Source organism: Staurois parvus, unplaced genomic scaffold, assembly GCF_062004578.1.
Source record: "Staurois parvus isolate SC_StPar_1 unplaced genomic scaffold, SC_StPar_1.0 ptg000548l, whole genome shotgun sequence".
Lineage (NCBI taxonomy): Eukaryota > Metazoa > Chordata > Amphibia > Anura > Ranidae > Staurois > Staurois parvus.
In genome coordinates, this window is record NW_028318344.1 from 3,002,258 (window position 1) to 3,021,445 (window position 19,188).

The 19,188-nt window shown below is 40.1% G+C and overlaps 1 protein-coding gene across 1 annotated transcript in view; it reads left to right on the plus strand.

Annotated features, from left to right (window-relative positions):
- The first annotated feature begins 2,795 nt into the window (after window positions 1-2,795).
- Window positions 2,796-19,188, plus strand: part of LOC149451125 (sulfotransferase 2B1-like) — a 120,632-nt gene continuing 104,239 nt past the window's right edge. Inside the window, exon 1 of the mRNA XM_089690964.1 lies at window positions 2,796-2,895. The gene's annotated coding sequence lies outside the window, so the exon portion shown is untranslated. The remainder of the gene's footprint in view (window positions 2,896-19,188) is intronic.

Here is a 19,188-nt window from a genome sequence, read left to right on the forward strand (position 1 = left end):
GTGGATTTCGTATTACCTTTGTGGATTGACTGCCTATGTGGACTCTAGACTTGCTCTGGATTACTTTCAGAGACTTTGCTGCTTAACTTGAGTATGACTATCTCATGGGGCAGAACAGAGAACTGTTAATTTGTTGCCTTTAACTACTTCGGTAAAAGATCTTTGTCGTTCACCTAAATTGCCTGGTCTGAAGTCTCTAGAAGGGTGCATGTAAGTTGTTGCCAAGAACAGGACTTACAACAGGGGACTGAGAGGGTTAGAGAAGATGCAGTACAGAAATCTAATGAGCAGCATGCTGTCCAGAGGTGTCTATGTTGCTGTTTCTAAGGACTACCGTATTTGTGTCACTTGCTAATGCAGCCAACCAGGCAGGAGATGGGTGACATAGCAGAGGTGATGGATGCTGTGGTAGTGAAGGGATGTCATGCTTGGCCCCTTCACTAGCAACCAGATCCCCACATACAGGGACCGACCTTGCAGCAAAGAATACCTAGGGACCCAACCTGGAGTCAAGGGAGAGAAATATAGAGATGACCCCAGGAAGGAAAAAAAGCATGGAGGTATGGAGAAGTATTTTTCCTGTGTCCAATAGCAACATACAGGATATTGTCACTGAGAGAGAGTGAGGTGATGGGATTTCTGAGTAGGTGGAGACTGGTACATGTTCCACAGTACCGGCTCAGAAATGCCGCACGCCTGGGGACTGGTGTCCTGTAACAGAAGTTGTGCCCAAAGTGCTTTGTGTTAACAATGTAAGAAGTAAGGCTATGGATTACAAGACGTTAACTCTGCAAGTGTACTGTTCGCTTCTAAGTCTGGAGTCCTGCCTTAATGTTAATTTCACATGAATGCAGTTCCTGCATATGGTTTAGATATTGAGTGCAGTACCACAGTGTCCCCACTAGGGCATCTTAAGCCCCACCCACATGCTATCCCTACATGCCAAGACTTTATGCCATCCCTCCTTGACCTGCCACTTGCTCAGAAGCATGCTCGAATGATGTGGGATCCCTCTTTTGAAAGCTCTCATGTTAAAATGGCTCTTGCTGGAATTGGATATCCAATCAGCTGTTTTTCCAGAGAGAACTAACTGTAGCATCGGCACACTGCCATCAACAGGTGGGAAGAATATTTGCACCTGCCTACATGCAGGTAAAATTAAAGGATAAGTTCACCTTTTGTAACAGATGTTACAAATGCACTGGCCTTCGCTCTCCCCCGATCCCCCATTTTGACAATATTCCCCCCAACTAGTTGTCACAATCTGAAAAAACGTGGCCGTGCGGGGCCCCAGCCACATCGTCTATTCAGTTTTCTGTGAATGGGAAAACTACAAGTCCCGACAACCATTGTGACTGTTGGCTTGTAGTTTTTTAACCCCTTCACACCGACGTCACACAAATATGCGGCCTCACAGAACTGGGCTTTTTTCCGTGGGGCCGCATATTTGCATAGCTGTCTTTGCGCTGGGAGCGCACTGCACAACTCGCTCCCAGTACAAAGACTGGGGTGTCACTAAGAGCTCTGTTCTAACGATCGGGAACCGGAACTCCCAATCCCAGGTCACATGCCAGGGTTACTGTTCGAGTTAAGGTCAGGGTCAAAGGTCAGGATTTTTTTTTTTTTTTTTTGTATTATTATTTATTTATTTTATTTATTTTTTATTGGTATCAGTGTCAGTTAGTGTCAGTGTGTTTTAGGTTAAAAACAAAACAAAACAAAATGTGCACTATTGTTTCTGGGCTGTACTACGGGTACAAATAACATACACATATATGGTATCGCTGCGATCATCAAAAGCTGGAAAATGTGTTTTGGGTTGTTCTTTGATGGTAGGTAATGGCAGTAACAAACACACAGCTAACTTTTTTAATTTTTTTTTTTTTTTTTTTTTTTACTATTTTGGGCCAGTTTTCCTTTGATAATAAAAAAAAAAACTCAGGAGATATCCTTTACCATTTACCACCAAATGAAAGCCCAACTTGTCCTGAAAAAAAACAAGGTATAATTCACCTGGATGTACAAAGTAGTTGTGATAATATGTATAGTTTTACTAACACAAGTCAAAGTTTCAAAATTGTGCTTAGGCATTAAGATTTGTTTCACCCTTAGGCGTGAAGGGGTTAATGAACTATCAGGGCACTGTTGAGTGCTTTAGGTAGTTCATTGAGCTTCCTGACAGTGTGTAACTGTCTGTCCATATCGGAGGTATGGGTATACAGATACAGACAGTCTGCCGGACTGTTGCATTACACCCATAATCTGCTGATGATTTACAGGTCCCTAACAAAAAACCTACCTGCAAAAAATGTGCATTTATTATATTGTTTGTAAAGGTGAACTTATCCTTTAACAGATCAGTCTCCAGTGTGCAATTTATCTTCTCTGCAGCAATGTGCTACATTTGGCAGCCTTGTATTGTTAAAGAACAATGTGGTATCCCCTGTAATTTCCTCTTTATTTTGATCAAAGTGGGCTCCGAGGTAAAAGCAGAAAAAACACATTTGATTGTAGGGTTAGATAAATGATGTAGCTCTTCTATGCTGAGTCTACTATGACCCAGCTTCTATGTAATTAGGTATACAACTCCGTTCTTTGATTATATCGTATTGATATTATTTAAATATCTTATCTAAACTTGCATATCCGCTTGGATTGAACTGAATCCATGCTCATTCTCTGCAACATATAGCTCCAAATAAAAAGCCCAATAGCAAAAGAAGAGGTGGGACAAATACTTGTTGCCCTATAGCTGCTATATAAAGGAGTGAAGTAGCAGCTCAGCTCAGATTGCAGAGAAACTGGTTACAAAGTGCAAGAGCCCAGCACAGTAGCAGAATACAACTTTAACCAGCAAAGCTCTGTTTTTCATTTCTGGTAACCAAAGTACACAAGGTACTGTTTATCTTTTCTAATTTATTTTATTAATTTTATTGGTGGGGATATGTATAATATAATTTAAAGAATAACTTTTTAAAAGTAATATAGAAGCATTTTGAAATGTATTTTGGAATAAAAATATTTTGAATGAATAAAGGGGAAATGTGTCTACAACTTCACATGCATTGTTTCCATGTAATTGGCCCTGCTTAGTTTATTCTAAAGAGAATTTCTTCTTGCAATGTTTATCCAGTTTTGAGCCTGCAGTGAGGAAGGCAGAGATCGCCTCCAGATTACTGCATCTCTAATTGTAGGGTACTTTAAGTTATATCCAAGGAGGGATGTATGTCTCTTGGGGGGGATAGATGATGCATAAATATATTAAAATTGTTTCCAAGGCCAAAACTTTTTTTTTTTATTTTGGATAGCATTTGTAAGTTTTAAAACTGCTCTCAGGTTGTTTGTGTCCTGCTGGGGCAATTCGCCTTCTCTATTTATCTTTGTGATCATGTCACTGGGGCAGAAAGAGAAGAAATGATAACTTTCCCAGCTGTCACCAGGAAAAGGGGAAGGGGTTTCAAGGCAACTCAATCCCTTTTCCTAATGGGATTGCAGTAGCTTGGGGTTTCCCCCTTTAAAACGGCAGAACAGGTGTGCAGGGAGCCTTGTAACTGTCGAATTTGGGGGAGTCTTGAAATCCTAGGTCACATGACCTAGAAGCCATGGGGTCCCCTATATATAGGGGGTTCCGACAGGGACAAGTTGCCAGCCACCTCAGGAGGACAGTGGTAGAGGAGCTCCCCTCCCTGTTTTTCGCACCTTATTTATATGGTGTGTCACTTTTTATTTAAAACAGTTCAAGTTATTATTGAAATGAATTGCTGGTTTAAAACAACTCGAGCTACAAAAGTTGAGTTGTTTTTATAGTTGTATTCATGCTTGGTAAAAATTATTTTATGAAATTTATTCATGTGACGTAATATTATAAAGTAGTTAAATCAATAAATAAAGGCCACGGCTAATCATTATTCCACCAAATGTAATGGTTTGAGTATTTATTGCATGTCTGGAATTTAGTTGCTTGCAATCCCATATGAATAGAGGGTAGATCTTCCAATGAGGACATTTATTTGGTTGATAACTAAGAAGGGTTTCCACTCACTTTGAATAGATTTTCCTTTTCAGACTGTAAAATTTCCTACTCCTCCTCTCTTTGTACGTAGGAACCAATATTCACTATGATTGTAGTTCATTCCTACATGTGCATATTGTGATGCTGGATTACTTAACCTCTTCACGCCGGCCAAACACAAATGTGTGGCCTCCTGGTGTCTGGGCCTAGACGCCGAGCGGCCGCACATTTGCGTTCTGTTAAAAAAGAACATATGTGCTGAGAGCGTGCACCCTGCGCGTTCCCAGCACACATGTCCGGTACTCACAGAAAGGTCCCGATCTCCTCTTTCGATCGGGACCTTTCCCGATCATGTGACCGCCGCGACGGTGTGTCATGGCGGTCACATGACCCTAAAACCGGCCCCGTCTCCCGGGTTCTGAAACCCTTAAAGGGCTGGGAGGCGCTGGCACCAGTGCCAAGGGGTTAATAATTACACACATCTGCATCTGGTTTTCCTTCATTGTGAAGTGTATCTTGACCATAAAATAACATCACACTGTTGTAGCGCCCAATTGAAATCTAGCTAGTAGCAGCCATCGACATTATCCAATTTATCCAAGCAGCCTCTTTAGTTCTAATGACTTGGACTAACTAACACTTGCTATGCCATGAATTGGATAAATAAGAATCATCAACTTCACCATTAAATTGAAATATATGTTAGGCCTCGTTAAAGCTTGCTTTGCTGTCTGAAGAGCGATCTGTGCTGAGATCTCTCTTCAGAGAGCATTTGAAAGGTGATGAGGAGATGTTGTATCACCTCTTCACCATCTGTTTTAACCCTCTAAATGCTGAACTGCATTTCAACCATATGTGCAGCTGCAGGATGGTTGCAGTGTGGCCTTATGGGTTGAATGAGTTGCATTCGGCAGGGGGTAGTGCCCACTGAGCATGACAGGGGGTAAAATGTCTCCTGTGGCCTGTGGCTGCTGCCTTTCCAGCCAAAGGAGGAGCGGTTGAGGGACAGTAAAAATGCATCTCAATCACAGGGTTTTACCACCCTCCCCCAACTGTAACTGTAAATGAGCCCTTACTGTTAAAAGTTGTACTGCCATTGCAGCATAATCTACAATGTATAGTTATCAGTACCTTCCAGTTAAACCTTTGAGGCAGCAGAAAATCCAGAGAAATCCAGAGAAATATGAAATCAGCATCATCGCTTGTTTTGCACCATAGGTGATGTTTATTGATCCTAGTCCTGGCAATATTCTGGCCTCTCCAAACTTTTTTTGTTTTAAGAAATTCTGTCACCACCTGGTACACAGGGAGTCTGCATGAAGGGTGCTTCCAGAAACCCTGCCAGTGCTTGCTGTAATAATGTCCCTAGGATCGGCAGAGATATCTTTGCTGTAGTCATGCAGCGAATTTAACAATTTGAAATGAATGTCGAATGGCGAGGCAGCACACACCCAGCCCCACTGCAACCCCTATGTCAGGGGTGTCAAACTGGTGGCCCTCCAGCTGTTGCCAAACTACAAGTCTTATGAGGCATTGCAAGGATGAAAGATACAAGCATGACTCCCAAAGGCAGAGGCATGATGGGTCTTGTAGTTTGGCAACAGGTGGAAGGCCGCCAGTTTGACACCCCTGGCCTATGTCATCACAGCATTTTAGCAGCATTAAGACTTAAAAATTCAGAATCCATTTGTGGTACTAATGAAATGTTGCTTTATGATTGGATGACTGTCATTTACATAACTACTTGTAAGGACCAATGATGTGAAAGTGTGATCTTAAAGTGGAACTTCGCTCCCTCTCAATCAAAATGAACTATTTGTAATCCTTTTGCTGCTAACATTCCTAAATAAATAGGAAAGTATATTATATTTACTTTTTTTTAAATTTTTTTACATTTCTTCCATTACTTCCTGGTTTCCATGCCTAGGGAAATGATGTCATGCATCCCAGCAGTCTTTAGGAGGGGAGGGAAAATTTTCAGCTCAGCCAATGTCGGAGTTAAGGGCAGATAGATTCCAGGAAGTAAATGCTACATGAATCATCTGCCCTTACTCAAGATGGTCACTGCCAGAAATGCCAGGGGGATCTTTTCAAAATTATTTCTCAGCAACATAAAGCGTGGAGATATGTATGGATGGGCTAATTTGCTTTGAATATTAAAAATTAATTAAATAGCATTTTTGATTTGTGGTGCTCAGATGCAGTGCAGTTCCACGTTGAGCCTCTGTGACCAGGCCCCCTGTGGGCGGGGTGAAACGTTTCAGAGGACATGGCCAGAGTGACGATTGAGACCATCTCACTACATTCTGTTTCTCTCTGACTCCTGGGGATCAGTTTGAGAGGTGTTCATCCTCATCTACATTGTCATGTTTCTGGCGTTATTTAGGACACTGCCCCCATCTTCCTTTCTCTGCCGGCAGGGTGATCTTTGACTGCTGTCAGCCTTGAGCAGCACCAGAAGCATGCCTACGGTTCTCAGTTCCACTTTGAACTTGATAAGCAGAGCTGATTATTATTATTTATTATTATTTCAGGTACTTATATAGCGCCGTCAATTTATGCAGTGCTTTATATATATATTGTACATTCACATCAGCCCCTAACCCTCAAGGGGCATACAATCTAAAGTCCCTAACTCACATTCATACACACACATACTAGGGACAATTTAGACAGGATCCAATTAACCTACCAGCATGTCTTTGGAGTGTGGGAGGAAACCAGAGTACCCAGGGGAAACCCACGCAAGCACAGGGAGAACATGCAAACTCCAGGCAGGTGGTGCCATGGTTGGGATTTGAACCAGCGACCCAAGTACTGCCAGGTAGAAATGCTAACCATTTAGCCACTGTGCTGCCTAAACTATACTATACTATACATTCTAAGGAGGGTTTGGCTGTCCTTTAGCTGGTATGCTGACCCCCCACACATGTGCTAAATACATACTTATCTGATTGGAACCTACTCACAGACTGTTGCTGCTAGTTTGGGAGAAAATTCCTACTCAAAATACAGTGACAATGTCCTCATATACTTATGTTGGTGGCTTTACTAAGTAAACTTTTCATAAAAGACATATGGGGCTGCCATTGCCTCTGCCGCTGGATACATTTGGTTCCTCCATCCTCTCTGCCCCAGTACTCTTATGTAGTACAAATGAAACTCTTTTACAATGCCTTTTACACACAACAGCTACAGGACTGCAATACACTGCTCTGAAAAGTAAATGCAAATTTCACAGCACAGAATACTTTGATCTAATTACTCAGATACCAAGGGAGGGTCATGCAACAGAAAGTACAGCAGCAGAGGTTATAGCAATCAACCTTTAGACAGTCTTACCAGTAGATAATCTTTTTTTTTATGCTTGAATGGATCTTGACTTGCCAAAATCTAGCTATTAAAACAATTAAGTCATGTACACCTACAGGAGAGAAATGGCAGCTGCCAAGCATAATCACCTAAACAAATGGGGCAAATGGCAGGGAAAGGGTGTTAGTGTTACAACAGCTCTAACCTGTATCAGTCCAAATAAAAAAGGTCAGAGTTTGATGTATTCCTTGGCAAAACAAGAGATAACAGGATGCATGTTCCAGGGAAGGCAGAGGGGTATGTAACAAACAAGATTTCAGAAGAGGTCCTGGCTAAAAAGGTTGAGGGCTAAATCAGACTCTGTTGCAATGTAATGTATAGTGTGAATGAGCCCTTAAAGTGTATCTAAAGCCAAACATTTTTGGGGTTTGAAAAAAAAAATGGGAGACTATGGAAACGTTCGAATCCCATGTTGGGCTTTTATAGCTGTCTTTGTCCTTGGTGGAGAGATTCACTGGGGTTGATTTATTAAAGTCAAATAGGTTTGCAAGGGAATCTTCCCCAGAGCTTAGTGCATGTGATACAATTTTGATTTGCCAAGAATACCCAATCACATGCAAGCAGAATAATAAAAAAACTATATTTTACCTTGTAAATGATTGGATGATGGAAGTCAGCAGAGCTTCACCTCATTCTCTAAGCTCTGGGGAAATTCCTTGGCAAAGTGAACAGTCTATTTGCCTTTAGTAAATCAACCCCCTTGTCTCTATTTGGTGGACATTATGATCATAACATAAACTGAAATGGAATCTTAAATCTTATGTTTGTCACCTGAACAGAAGATCAAGGAGAATTTTCCAATAGACAAACCTGTTGGTGACAACTATCTAAAAGTTATCTCCCCTCACTTTGTAGAAATTTCCTCTTGCTTCCTGTGTCTCTGGCACTGCAAGTGAAGGTAAATCTCCACAAAGGGACACAAAGCAGAACAAAAAAACTCACATGGATTTTGACCTTTGTATACTCTAACCAAAGCTAAGAGAAAAAAAAAAGTTTTATATATAGTTTAACTGAAAGGCTCTGCTCTCCACTTTTAAACTCAGATGGCCAGGCATTTTTTTCCATTGTCTTTTTATTTTTCCCTTACAGCTTTCAGAATTTGAAGAACCCTTTCTCAAATCATACATTTTCTGTAAGCGTAGGACCAGTAGAATAAAAGGAAGGTGCTACTTATTTTTTAAGCCCTGTGATATTTACACAAATGTTTATCAAAAAATATTTTTGCTAAAAATATATTAATTACACTGTTCAACAAATTTTTATTTTTTGCCAGTTTTGGAAACAAAAGGATCCATTTCTTAATGAATTTCACATTCTAAGTTCAAATATAACAATGAAATTTGTCAATTGGCTCTAGTTTTTCTGTAAACGGAAAGTTTTCTACTATAGGCGTAATAACTACATAATGCACAATAATTATATAGATAGATGTCTTTCCACAAATATAAAGCAAGTGATATTGACTACATAACAAAGCCTAAATGGCATAATATATTGCATAGGATTACCAAGAAAAATTATAGCCATAAGCTAAGTTGAATCATTTTAATACTTAGGATTCTCACTAGTTTTGTCTTCAGTTTGTGTCGGTTTTGCTTCTCTTGGCTTTTCTCTTGTATTCGAGGAAAGGGCCATCTCTTACAACTGCACGTGACTACACGCTTCAGGTTCTTCCTCACTTGACTCAACCACGAAGGATTCTGGTGCTTTAGGAATTGGTAGCCCCTCTCCATGAGGAACTGGACGTATTGCCGATGGAATATTTGGATAGTGCACAGATAACTTTTTCTTCTTATTTAGCCCTTTTACAATTGGAGGCACCATACAAAAGTAACAATTACTAACATGATCTGTTGGCTCTCTCCAAATCATTGGCACAGCGAAAGGCATAGATGCCTTTTTTCCATTCAACCATTGCTCCAGTGCCGTCCCACAAGAATTGCAGCATATATGTGGTGCCCAGCTCTTGTCCTGGTCTCCTATCTTGCAGCCAAAATACAAGTTGTAGGCTTTCTTAATTATTCCTGTTATCCTCCTTTTTTGTGAGATAAAAGTTATTTCACTGCAGATATAGCAGAAATTATCTGCTTTATTCACACAAGTTCAAGGCATTACTGAGTAGCCTATATAAGCATAAAACGAAATATAAAGACGCTGTCGAACTACAATCAGCTACAGATACTGCAGCTTTTATGCAGTGAAGTGATGCAATTAAAGGCTAATATTGCATCATCTCAGTATACATGCAATTTTCTATTGGTCACCAGTATCAATTGCGCAATATGCAGCTGAAGTTGCATCATAATTTTGAATGGCTTACGTCATTAGATGGGTGAATATATCATGGAAACTAGAGCCAATCAACATTTTTTAGGGTCGTTTTCAGCACCCCAAAATTATGTAAGATTAGCTAATTTTATGCCCAAAACTTTTTACCTGTTGAACAGTGTTATTTTTAGTGGATACATACATGGTAAAATTAACAAAGTTCCTGCTAAATCCCTACAAAATATTAAAGTTAAAACTCTATTGATGTAAATAAATAACAAATATTTGTAGACTTTAAATTACGCCTTTTTGTGAAATGGGGAAAACGGAACATACGCAAAACTGTAAATAAAATCAATACTCTAAAAATCTGGAGGTTATCATTTTTCACATACAATTTCCAGAATTTGTAAAAGATCCCCCCAAACTATATATTTTCTGAAAGCAAATGACCTAAAGGTTAAAAAAAAAACGTGATACTGATTTTTTTTAGGTCCCACAATAGTTGTGCAAATGTTCAGCAAATCGCTAATTTCACTTAAAATACAGTAAAATCATTATTAGTGCACACAAACACAACATAACTTACTAAATTGCTATGAAGGCCTCCTTCACATGGAGAGTACTAAAGTGTATGCCCATGTAGGGCTGTGTTTACCCGCATGGGGATGCCCAGGTGTTCCGTGCATCCCTGTGCAGGCAGTCCCATTCATGTCAATTGGGATGCACCGGCTGCACGGGCATAGCCGCTGCTCCCAATCTGACATTCGTGTGGGTGTGAGTGCATGACCCAGAACACAGCGTGAGCTCAGGGACATGCACCCGGACCCACATGGATGTCAAATTGGGAGCAATAGCTATATTTGTGCAGTTGCTACATCCCAACTGACATCAATAGGACTGCCTGCACAGGGATGCATGGAACATCTGTACATCCCTGTGCAGATAAAGTCAGCCTTGCAGGGGTGTACGCTGTGTATGCCCTGTGTGAACAAGGCCTTACTATGTTTTTTAAAATTATTTTTTGTAATTTTTACATTTTATTTTTTAATATTTTGTACCTTTTGGGGGGGGGGGGGGGTTGGGGGCAGGATGGCAGCTTCGGTGAGATATCAGAGGTCTAAACAGACTGCAATGTCTCTTTTTTGAAAAGTCCTTTTCCGTGCATCCTAAGCTGCACATTACGTGAATGAACAAGAAGCCTTTATAGACTCCTTTTCATTCATAAACTGACACATAGTAAACAGTTTACTATGCCCAGCTATCAATGGATATAGGAGCATTTGGGAGAGGCAGAGGAGGGAAGCCATCATCTATAGAATAACTGTGGGTGGGGGGCAGTGAAAATAGAGTGTGGGGGGGCATTTATTGGAAGAAGAGCAACGACGGGAGATGGAGAGGTAGGAGTCAGGGAGGCAAGGGAAACTGCAGCATCAGCGGGGTGGGGAGGGGTTACTGAAGTGACCATGAGCTTTTAGCAGAAGCATGAATGCAGGTCTATACGATGTATGGAGCTAGCCAGCTAGAAGCAGTGCTGTAGGTCCGTATGCTGTACGGACCTGGCAGTGAAAGGGTCAAAGCTTCATCTGAGTAAACTGAGTAAATAGTAGTGCACATCTAAATGGTTTATGGGGGGCAGAGTTTGTCATCTTGGACAAAGGCCAGCATTGGCTTTAGCTGACACCCAGCCAAAATGTGGTGGTGACTTTTCCTTTCCAGCAAGTAGCTTTCAGCACTCTCTCATTTTACTTTTGATCAAAGAAGAGAAAATGTGGCTCTATTGCATCGGTAGACAACTGGGAAAAAAACGAATTATGATGATTTCCTTTAACACGTATGGTTTCTTGTTAGTTGTTTGTATAAATGAAAGATAATGCCAAAGTACCTTGTGATGCTACATCCCAAATTATTTGTAATCATAGACTAACAATAAAACATCACCGGGACTCTAATCATATTGTGCTAGTGGCCTGATTGGAGTTTGCATGTTCTCAGTGTCTCCATGGGTTTCCTTTGGGTACTCTGGTTCCCTCCAACACTCCAAAGACATGCTGGTATGTTAATTGGCTCCTATCTAAAATTGTCCTTAGTATGTGTATGTATGAATGTGAGTTAGGGACCTTTAATTGTATGCTCCTTGAGGGCAGGGACTGATATGAATGTACAATATATATGTAAAGCACTGTGTAGATTGATGGCACTATATAAGTTCCTGTAATAAATTAATGTAAATGTGGTAAAATGCTACTGCAGTAATTATTAGTAATCAGTGATTATCAGATTCCCAAGTGGCCCATCAGGCATGTGCATACAAGCTTCCTAAGCATATATGCATACTTAAAGTGGTTGTACAGGCTCAAGGCGTTTTACCTTCATGAATTCTATGCATGTAGGTAACAAACCTGATCGCGATCCTTGGCTGTCCCGGGCCTCTGCCTCTTCTTTGGCTGAGACAGCAAGCGGGAGCCGTTGCTGTCAATCACAGCCATTCATCCAATGAGGATAGAGAGAGGGGGCAGGGCCAAGCCGCGACTCCGTGTGTGAATTGACACATGAAGCAGCAGGTGCCCCCATAGCAAGCTGCTTGCTGTGGGGGTACTTGATAGGAGGGAGGGGCTAGAAAAGCCTGCGGGGGACCAGAGAAGAGAAGGATCCAGGCTGCTCTGTGTAAAACCACTGCACACAGTAGGTAAGTATAGCATGCTTGTTGTTTTCGAAAAAACAAAGATGAACCTTTAGAACCACTTTAAGCTGGCCTTACACCTGTAGAATTTTGTTAAAGATGTCATTTTAGATGATCTATGAGTCAAAGTGGACAATTTAACAATTGGTTACGAGTGAGCAAAAAAAAAGGACAAGGATGGAATTTTTTAATTGAATCTAATGGGAACGAACAAATTTCTAATAGTTGAATTTGCTTCAGGCCACGAAAAATCGCAACTAGTCTTCTGCACATGCACTTGTCAAAGTTAATCTGGAAGTAAAAACTGTAACTGTAACTGTAAAAACTGAGACACTGACATGACGATTGAAGGAAAAGTTGTTTGAAATTCAGTTCCATGAATGGTTGGACGATCATTTTGTATACTTTCTTGTCTGAACATTCAAATGAAATTCAACAAGAGTAAGGCCAGCTTTACATTGAGCCAAGCTGGACCAATGTAAATATGCAATAAAGATCATTTCTGGACTTCACTTATAAAGTAATATTAACCATTTCCATACCAGGCACTTTTACACTATTCCTGCCCAGGCCATTTTTCAGGTTTCAGCGCTCTCACAGTTTGAATGACAATTGCGCGGTCATACAACATTGTACCCAAACTAAAATTTTATCATTTTCTTCACACAACCAGAGCTTTCTTTTGGTGGTATTTAATCACCGCCGGGGTTTTTATTTTTTGCTAAATTAACAAAAAAAGAACGAACATTTTGAAAAAAAAACAAGTTTTTCTTTGTTTCTGTTATAAAAGTTTGCAAATAAATAATTGTTCTTCAAAAATTTAGGCCGAGATTATTCTGCTACATGTCTTTGGTGATAATAACCCAAATTAGGATGTATTTTTTAGTTTGTAGGAAAGTTATAGAGTTCACAAACTATGGGATATATCTGAATATTGATCAATCCTGAAGTACTGACAGCCAATCTAATTTCTTGAGGTCCAAGAATGTAAGAACAGTACAGGTATCCCCAAATGACCCCTTTTTGCAAAGTAGACAGCCTGATGTACTTCATAAGAGGCATGGCGAGTTTTTTGAAGTTGTATTTTTTTTGTCATTTTTCGGAAAATGAAAAAAATTAAAAAAAATTATTTTCACTATTTTTTTTTACATACTGTCACCAGTGCAGTACAGCGTCATCATATAACTGGCATGGCGGTGATCAGGGACACTGACTGGTGACAGCATGTAAAAAAAATATATATATATATTTTTTTTTATTTTTTTTATTATTTTAAAATTTTTATTACATTTTTTTTTCTTTTTTTTAAGATTTTTTTTCATATTTCACTATGTCCAAAGTAGTACAATGTTACCAGAGTAACATTGTACTACTTTGGGGAAGTGATCAGTATTTTCTTTTTTTACACAATTTGCTTATAGCAAAGAATTACTTTGCTATAAGCAAGCATTTACCTGAATGACATCGATTCATTCAGGGCTTTTTTTTTTTTTTTTGTGCTTAGCTGTGATTTGGCCACAGCTAATCACATGACATGTGCATGTGATCGCTGTGACCATTCACAGCTAGACACTAGTATACAATGGATGGCATGAATGAAGCCATTCATTGTATACAACTGTCATGTGACCTGCTGTGATTGGTCACAGCAGGTCACATGGTACCAGCAACAGGGTCAGGTACTCAGATCTGTCATTGGCCGTGTCCGAGGTACACGGCCAGTGACAGATCGCGCCACTGCGTGGCTCTGCAAGCACTAAAACTGCGCATGCCCGGGAGTACGCCATATGGCATCCACCCGGAAATCTACAGCACTTTGCCGGCCGCCAAACGGCTATTGGCCGGGGCGGCTATTGGTTAAACACTCTATTTTTTAAAAACTTTCAGTAGCTGATTTACCCTGTAGTTTCTTTATCTTTTAGTCCTTGCCTATGTTCCAGTTTAAACTAGTGCCATGACCACTGCCCCTTAATTCCTGTTTAACCCTAGGTTCACACTTAAGCGTTTTCTGCAGTGTTTTGCAGAAAAAACACTGCAGAAAAAAAACAGTCAATTTTAAAATGATTTCCTATGGAACATTGTATATAATAATAATGATCAAAATAGTGCAGCGCTCAAAACAATAATGTATATAACCACAGATGTGCTCACATGCATTTGTGTCACAACAAATACTATTCAAAATTAATAATAATGTGAAATATCTTATCTATCCAAGTGCCACTCAATAATAACTCTAACTTATTAGTGCCCACATATTCAAAAAATAATTAATACATTGCTTAATTAGTAACTACCGTTTACTATAAAACATATACCAGTGCTCCAAGTGCAATGCCGTGACCACACTTAATATACTACTCAAAAAAAATTTTTTGACAAATTTAAAAAAGATAATAATAAGTCTATGCAGTGTGTAAATCAAAGTGCAAAAAATCAAAGTGCAAAAAATGCAAAAAATATATACTGTGTCCACATTCAGTGCACCAGCACCTCTTCACCTCCTAAGGCTAGATTGCCTCCTCACCTCCTTAATGCGACCCCTAAGGGCCAAACAGCTTTCAGGATCTCTCTGGATCCTTATCCCCTGGCAGTAAACACCTCTCCTCACATTGTGGATCCCTTTAGGGGGCTTCCATAACCCCCGATCAGAAACTTCTGGAGAACAATCACTCACCAACCAAGTGAGCAAAAAGAAAAGAATCCTCTAAGTGTAGTATTAAACCAAACACTTTAATGGCAAAAGATAAAATATACAGCCACTCACATATGTCCACAATCTTCTTCTCCCAGTCTGTGGGTGTACTGCATGTAAAACAAAGGACTTCTTGGGTATACCAAGATGGCGGCTGGCGCCGGAAGTGCGTCACCGCGTACCGGAAATGACGTGCTAACGTGCCTACGCGTTACGTCACTGTCACTTGTGACTTCCTCTGGGCAGTACCCTAGACACGTAATTCCTCCCTTAAATACCGGACCTCCTGTCGGATGTCATTGATGGTCCGCCCCCCATACACTTACATGGAGCGGCCATTTTCTTGAAGCACACCTCAATATACATCCAGAATGGGGACATAAAAAGCGATACTAGGAGCTCAATATATTCTAACCCTCCTAACCATCGAAACGATCGTTTTCAATAATTACATTTTATTAGACAATAAAAAACAAATACTATTAGAAACTAAAAATACACATACCTAATGAAAATCAATATATATTACACTAATAATTAATAATTAAAAACCCAGGGACACTAACAGACACCACTACTACTCGAATTAAAAAACACTATATTAATAAAAATATATTCATTACACTAAAAATTTCATAAAAAATATATACAAATATCACTTACGAATCTTAACTAGAGAATATCAAAAATATCATTCTATTACCTGCAATTCACCCACAGATTTACAGAGTTAACTAAACACATCGAATTAAATTCAGATTACATATCTATATTATATTAAAATTGTACATAAACAGTCATAAATTTAATAATCACTTCATTAGCTTATAATAGAATAAATACAGTAAATAATTAAAAATAATTAAAAATCGCTGATGAAACAATTTAGATCGAACTCAATATTTAATCCCTTTGGGACCTGTGTTTGCATATAATATATCCACCTCGACTCGGTCTGACTTAGGGATATGATTTTATTGCTACTCCTCCAGTGCTTCTTAAATTTCTCAATCCCCCAAAATTTAATCTTACTGGGGTCTTTATTGTGGTACATAGAAAAATGTCTAGAGACATTATGTTTTGGGAACCCTTTTCTAATGTTTTGGACATGCTCCCTGAGTCTCTTCCATAACGGTCTTTTGTCCGGCCTATGTACTGGAGCCCACATTCACACTCTATACAATAAACCACCCCCTCTGTCCTACAAGTAATAAAATCTTTAATGTCATATTTCTGGCCTGTGGAGGTAGCCACAAAATCGTTCCGTCTTAGATTTGATCGTTTTGTGGCTACACAAGCAAAGCAGTTCCTACATGGAAAAAATCCTTTTTCATCAAGAAAAGTAATACGATTTTTTATTGGAGGATCTAGAACATTTTTAACTACCTTTGACCTAATTGTGGGAGCTTTTCTATAGATAAATCTGGGAGTATCCGTTAATATCCCCCCTAGAACAGGGTCCAACTTCAAAATGTCCCAATGCTTCCTATAAATCCTCTCTATCTCTTTATAGTGTATGTTAAAATCCAACACTATTGCAATTTGGGAATCTAATTTTTCATCTTTAGTTTTATCCTTCAAAAGATACTTTCTATCAACATTACCCACTTCTTCTATTTCTAATTTGATCATGTCTTCAGAATACCCTTTATGCACAAACCTTGTCCCTAATATCTCAGCTTGTTTATAATAATCATTTTTAAAAGTACAGTTTCGTCTTAATCTCACAAACTGCCCCTTAGGGATATTACATAGCCAGGGCGGTTAGTGACAGCTCCCCATAGGGATGTACCCATTACAGTCAACTGTTTTAAAGTGCGTTTTTGTTAACAATTTTCCATTTAGAATCCTAATATTGACATCCAAAAAGTTTAACTCTTCCTTACTCGACTCCCATGTAAATTTAATATTTTTATTATTTGAATTAAGATTGATAAGAAATGATGCCAAGGTAGTTGGTTCTCCTTCCCAGATAATAATTACATCGTCAATATACCTTTTATAAATCTTAATCTCTTTCGGATACTCTTGATACAATACTTTACTTTCCCAATGTGCCATAAATAGGTTTGCTACACTCGGCGCAAACCTGGCACCCATTGCTACACCTCTTATTTGCTTGAAATTATTATTATTATTATACAGTATTTATAAAGCGCCAATAGTTCGCTCAGCGCTGTACATTACAAAGGGGGACAGAACATGTGACAGAACAATACCAACACAATGCAAAACATGAGGGGATCGAGGGCCCTGCTCTTTCGAGCCTACAATCTAGGAGGGAGGGGGTGGTGGCACAGGAGGAGATAGCTGTGGGGGATGGAGTGGTAGGAAGAGTGGAGGAGGTCGGCAAGTTAGCAGGGGGTGGGGTAGGCTTCCCTGAAGAGATGGGTTTTCAGGGTGCGCCTAAAGGAGAGGAGAGTAGGTGATAATCTGATGGGTTGGGGCAGGGAGTTCCAGAGGATGGGTGACACCCTGGAGAAGTCCTGGAGGCGGGCATGGGAGGAGGAGACCAGGGAACTAGAGAGAAGGAGGTCTTGTGAGGAGCGGAATGTGCGTGCTGGGCGGTACTTGGATATTAGGTCAGTGATGTAGTTCGGGGCAGTATGGTGGACAGCTTTGTATGTCAGCGTTAGGATTTTGAATTTGATCCGTTGCGCAATCGGAAGCCAGTGGAGGGATTGGCAGAGGGGGGTGGCGGAGACAGAGCGGTTGGAAAGGTAAATGAGTCTGGCAGCCGTATTCAGGATCGACTGAAGCGGGGATAGCCAGCGGCGAGGCAGGCCAGTGAGGAGGGAGTTGCAGTAGTCGAGTCGTGATATGATGAGGGAGTGGATGAGCTGTTTAGTGGTTTCTGGGGTTAGGAACGTGCGGATTTTGGCGATGTTGCGGAGGTGGAGTCTGCACGAGTTTGTTAAAGATTGGACTTGGGGCTGGAAGGATAGGTTGGAGTCCAGAATGACACCCAGTACTCTGGTCTGCAGGGCGGGTTTGATGGTAGCGTTGTTGGACGTGACGGAGAAATCAATGGGGGGTGGTGTCCGGGCTGGGGGGAAGACAAGAAACTCGGTTTTGGAGAGGTTCAATTTAAGGAAATGGAGCGACATCCAGTCTGATATGTCGCTCAGTAGGTGTGTGATTCGGGCTGAGACCAAGGGGGTGAGGTGGGGGGTTGAGAGATAGATTTGTGTCGTCGGCATAGAGGTGGTAGTTGAAGCCGTGAGAGTGTATGAGTTGGCCAAGGGAGGAGGTATAGATGGAGAAGAGAAGAGGCCCGAGGACAGAGCCTTGAGGGACCCCAACAGAGAGGGGGAGTGAGGGGGAGGTGGTAGCATTATAGGTAACGCTGAAATACTTATTATTGTGCCAAAAATAGTTATGGTCTAAGCAAAACTCCAGACAATACAATATATACTTCCTTCCTCCAAGGTAAGTCACTATATGTCCTAAGGTCCCACCCTACTGCTTCCATTGCATCCTCATGTCCAATTATCGTATATAATGAGGAGACATCTGCACTAGCTATATATAGCTCATGTCCTCCTGTAACTTCCTTCAACAATTGGATAAGTTGTTTTGTGTCCCTCAAAAAAGACTGGGTCTGTTTCACCACAGGTTGCAAAAACTCGTCTATGTATTGTCCCATTCTAGCTAGGACTGAATGTATACCATTTACTATGGGCCTTCCAGGTGGATTCAAAGCATCTTTATGAATTTTGGGAATTGTATAAATGACCGGTACTCTACAAGTATACGGTGTGAGATACCTCACTTTTTTATTCAGGATATTTTTCTCAACACCTTTTTTCACCAATATTTCTAATTCTTTTTTATATTGTATTGTAGGATCTTTTTTCAAGACCTGATAAGTATGGGTGTCGTCCAATTGACTAGCTAATTCACCCAAATAGTATTCTTTGGACAAAACCACAATTCCTCCACCTTTGTCCGCTGGTCTGATTACTATATCGTCTCTCTTATTTAGTCTCTTAATACCTACTTCTATACCTATATTTCTATTCATTTTAGGGATAATTAATCGATCCAAATCAAGATTCACCATTTTTTTTAAAAACATCTATTTGGCTGTTATTTGTTATTTGAGGGTTAAAAAGAGATCTATTTCTTAAATTAGTGTGAGTAAATCTGCTACTAGGG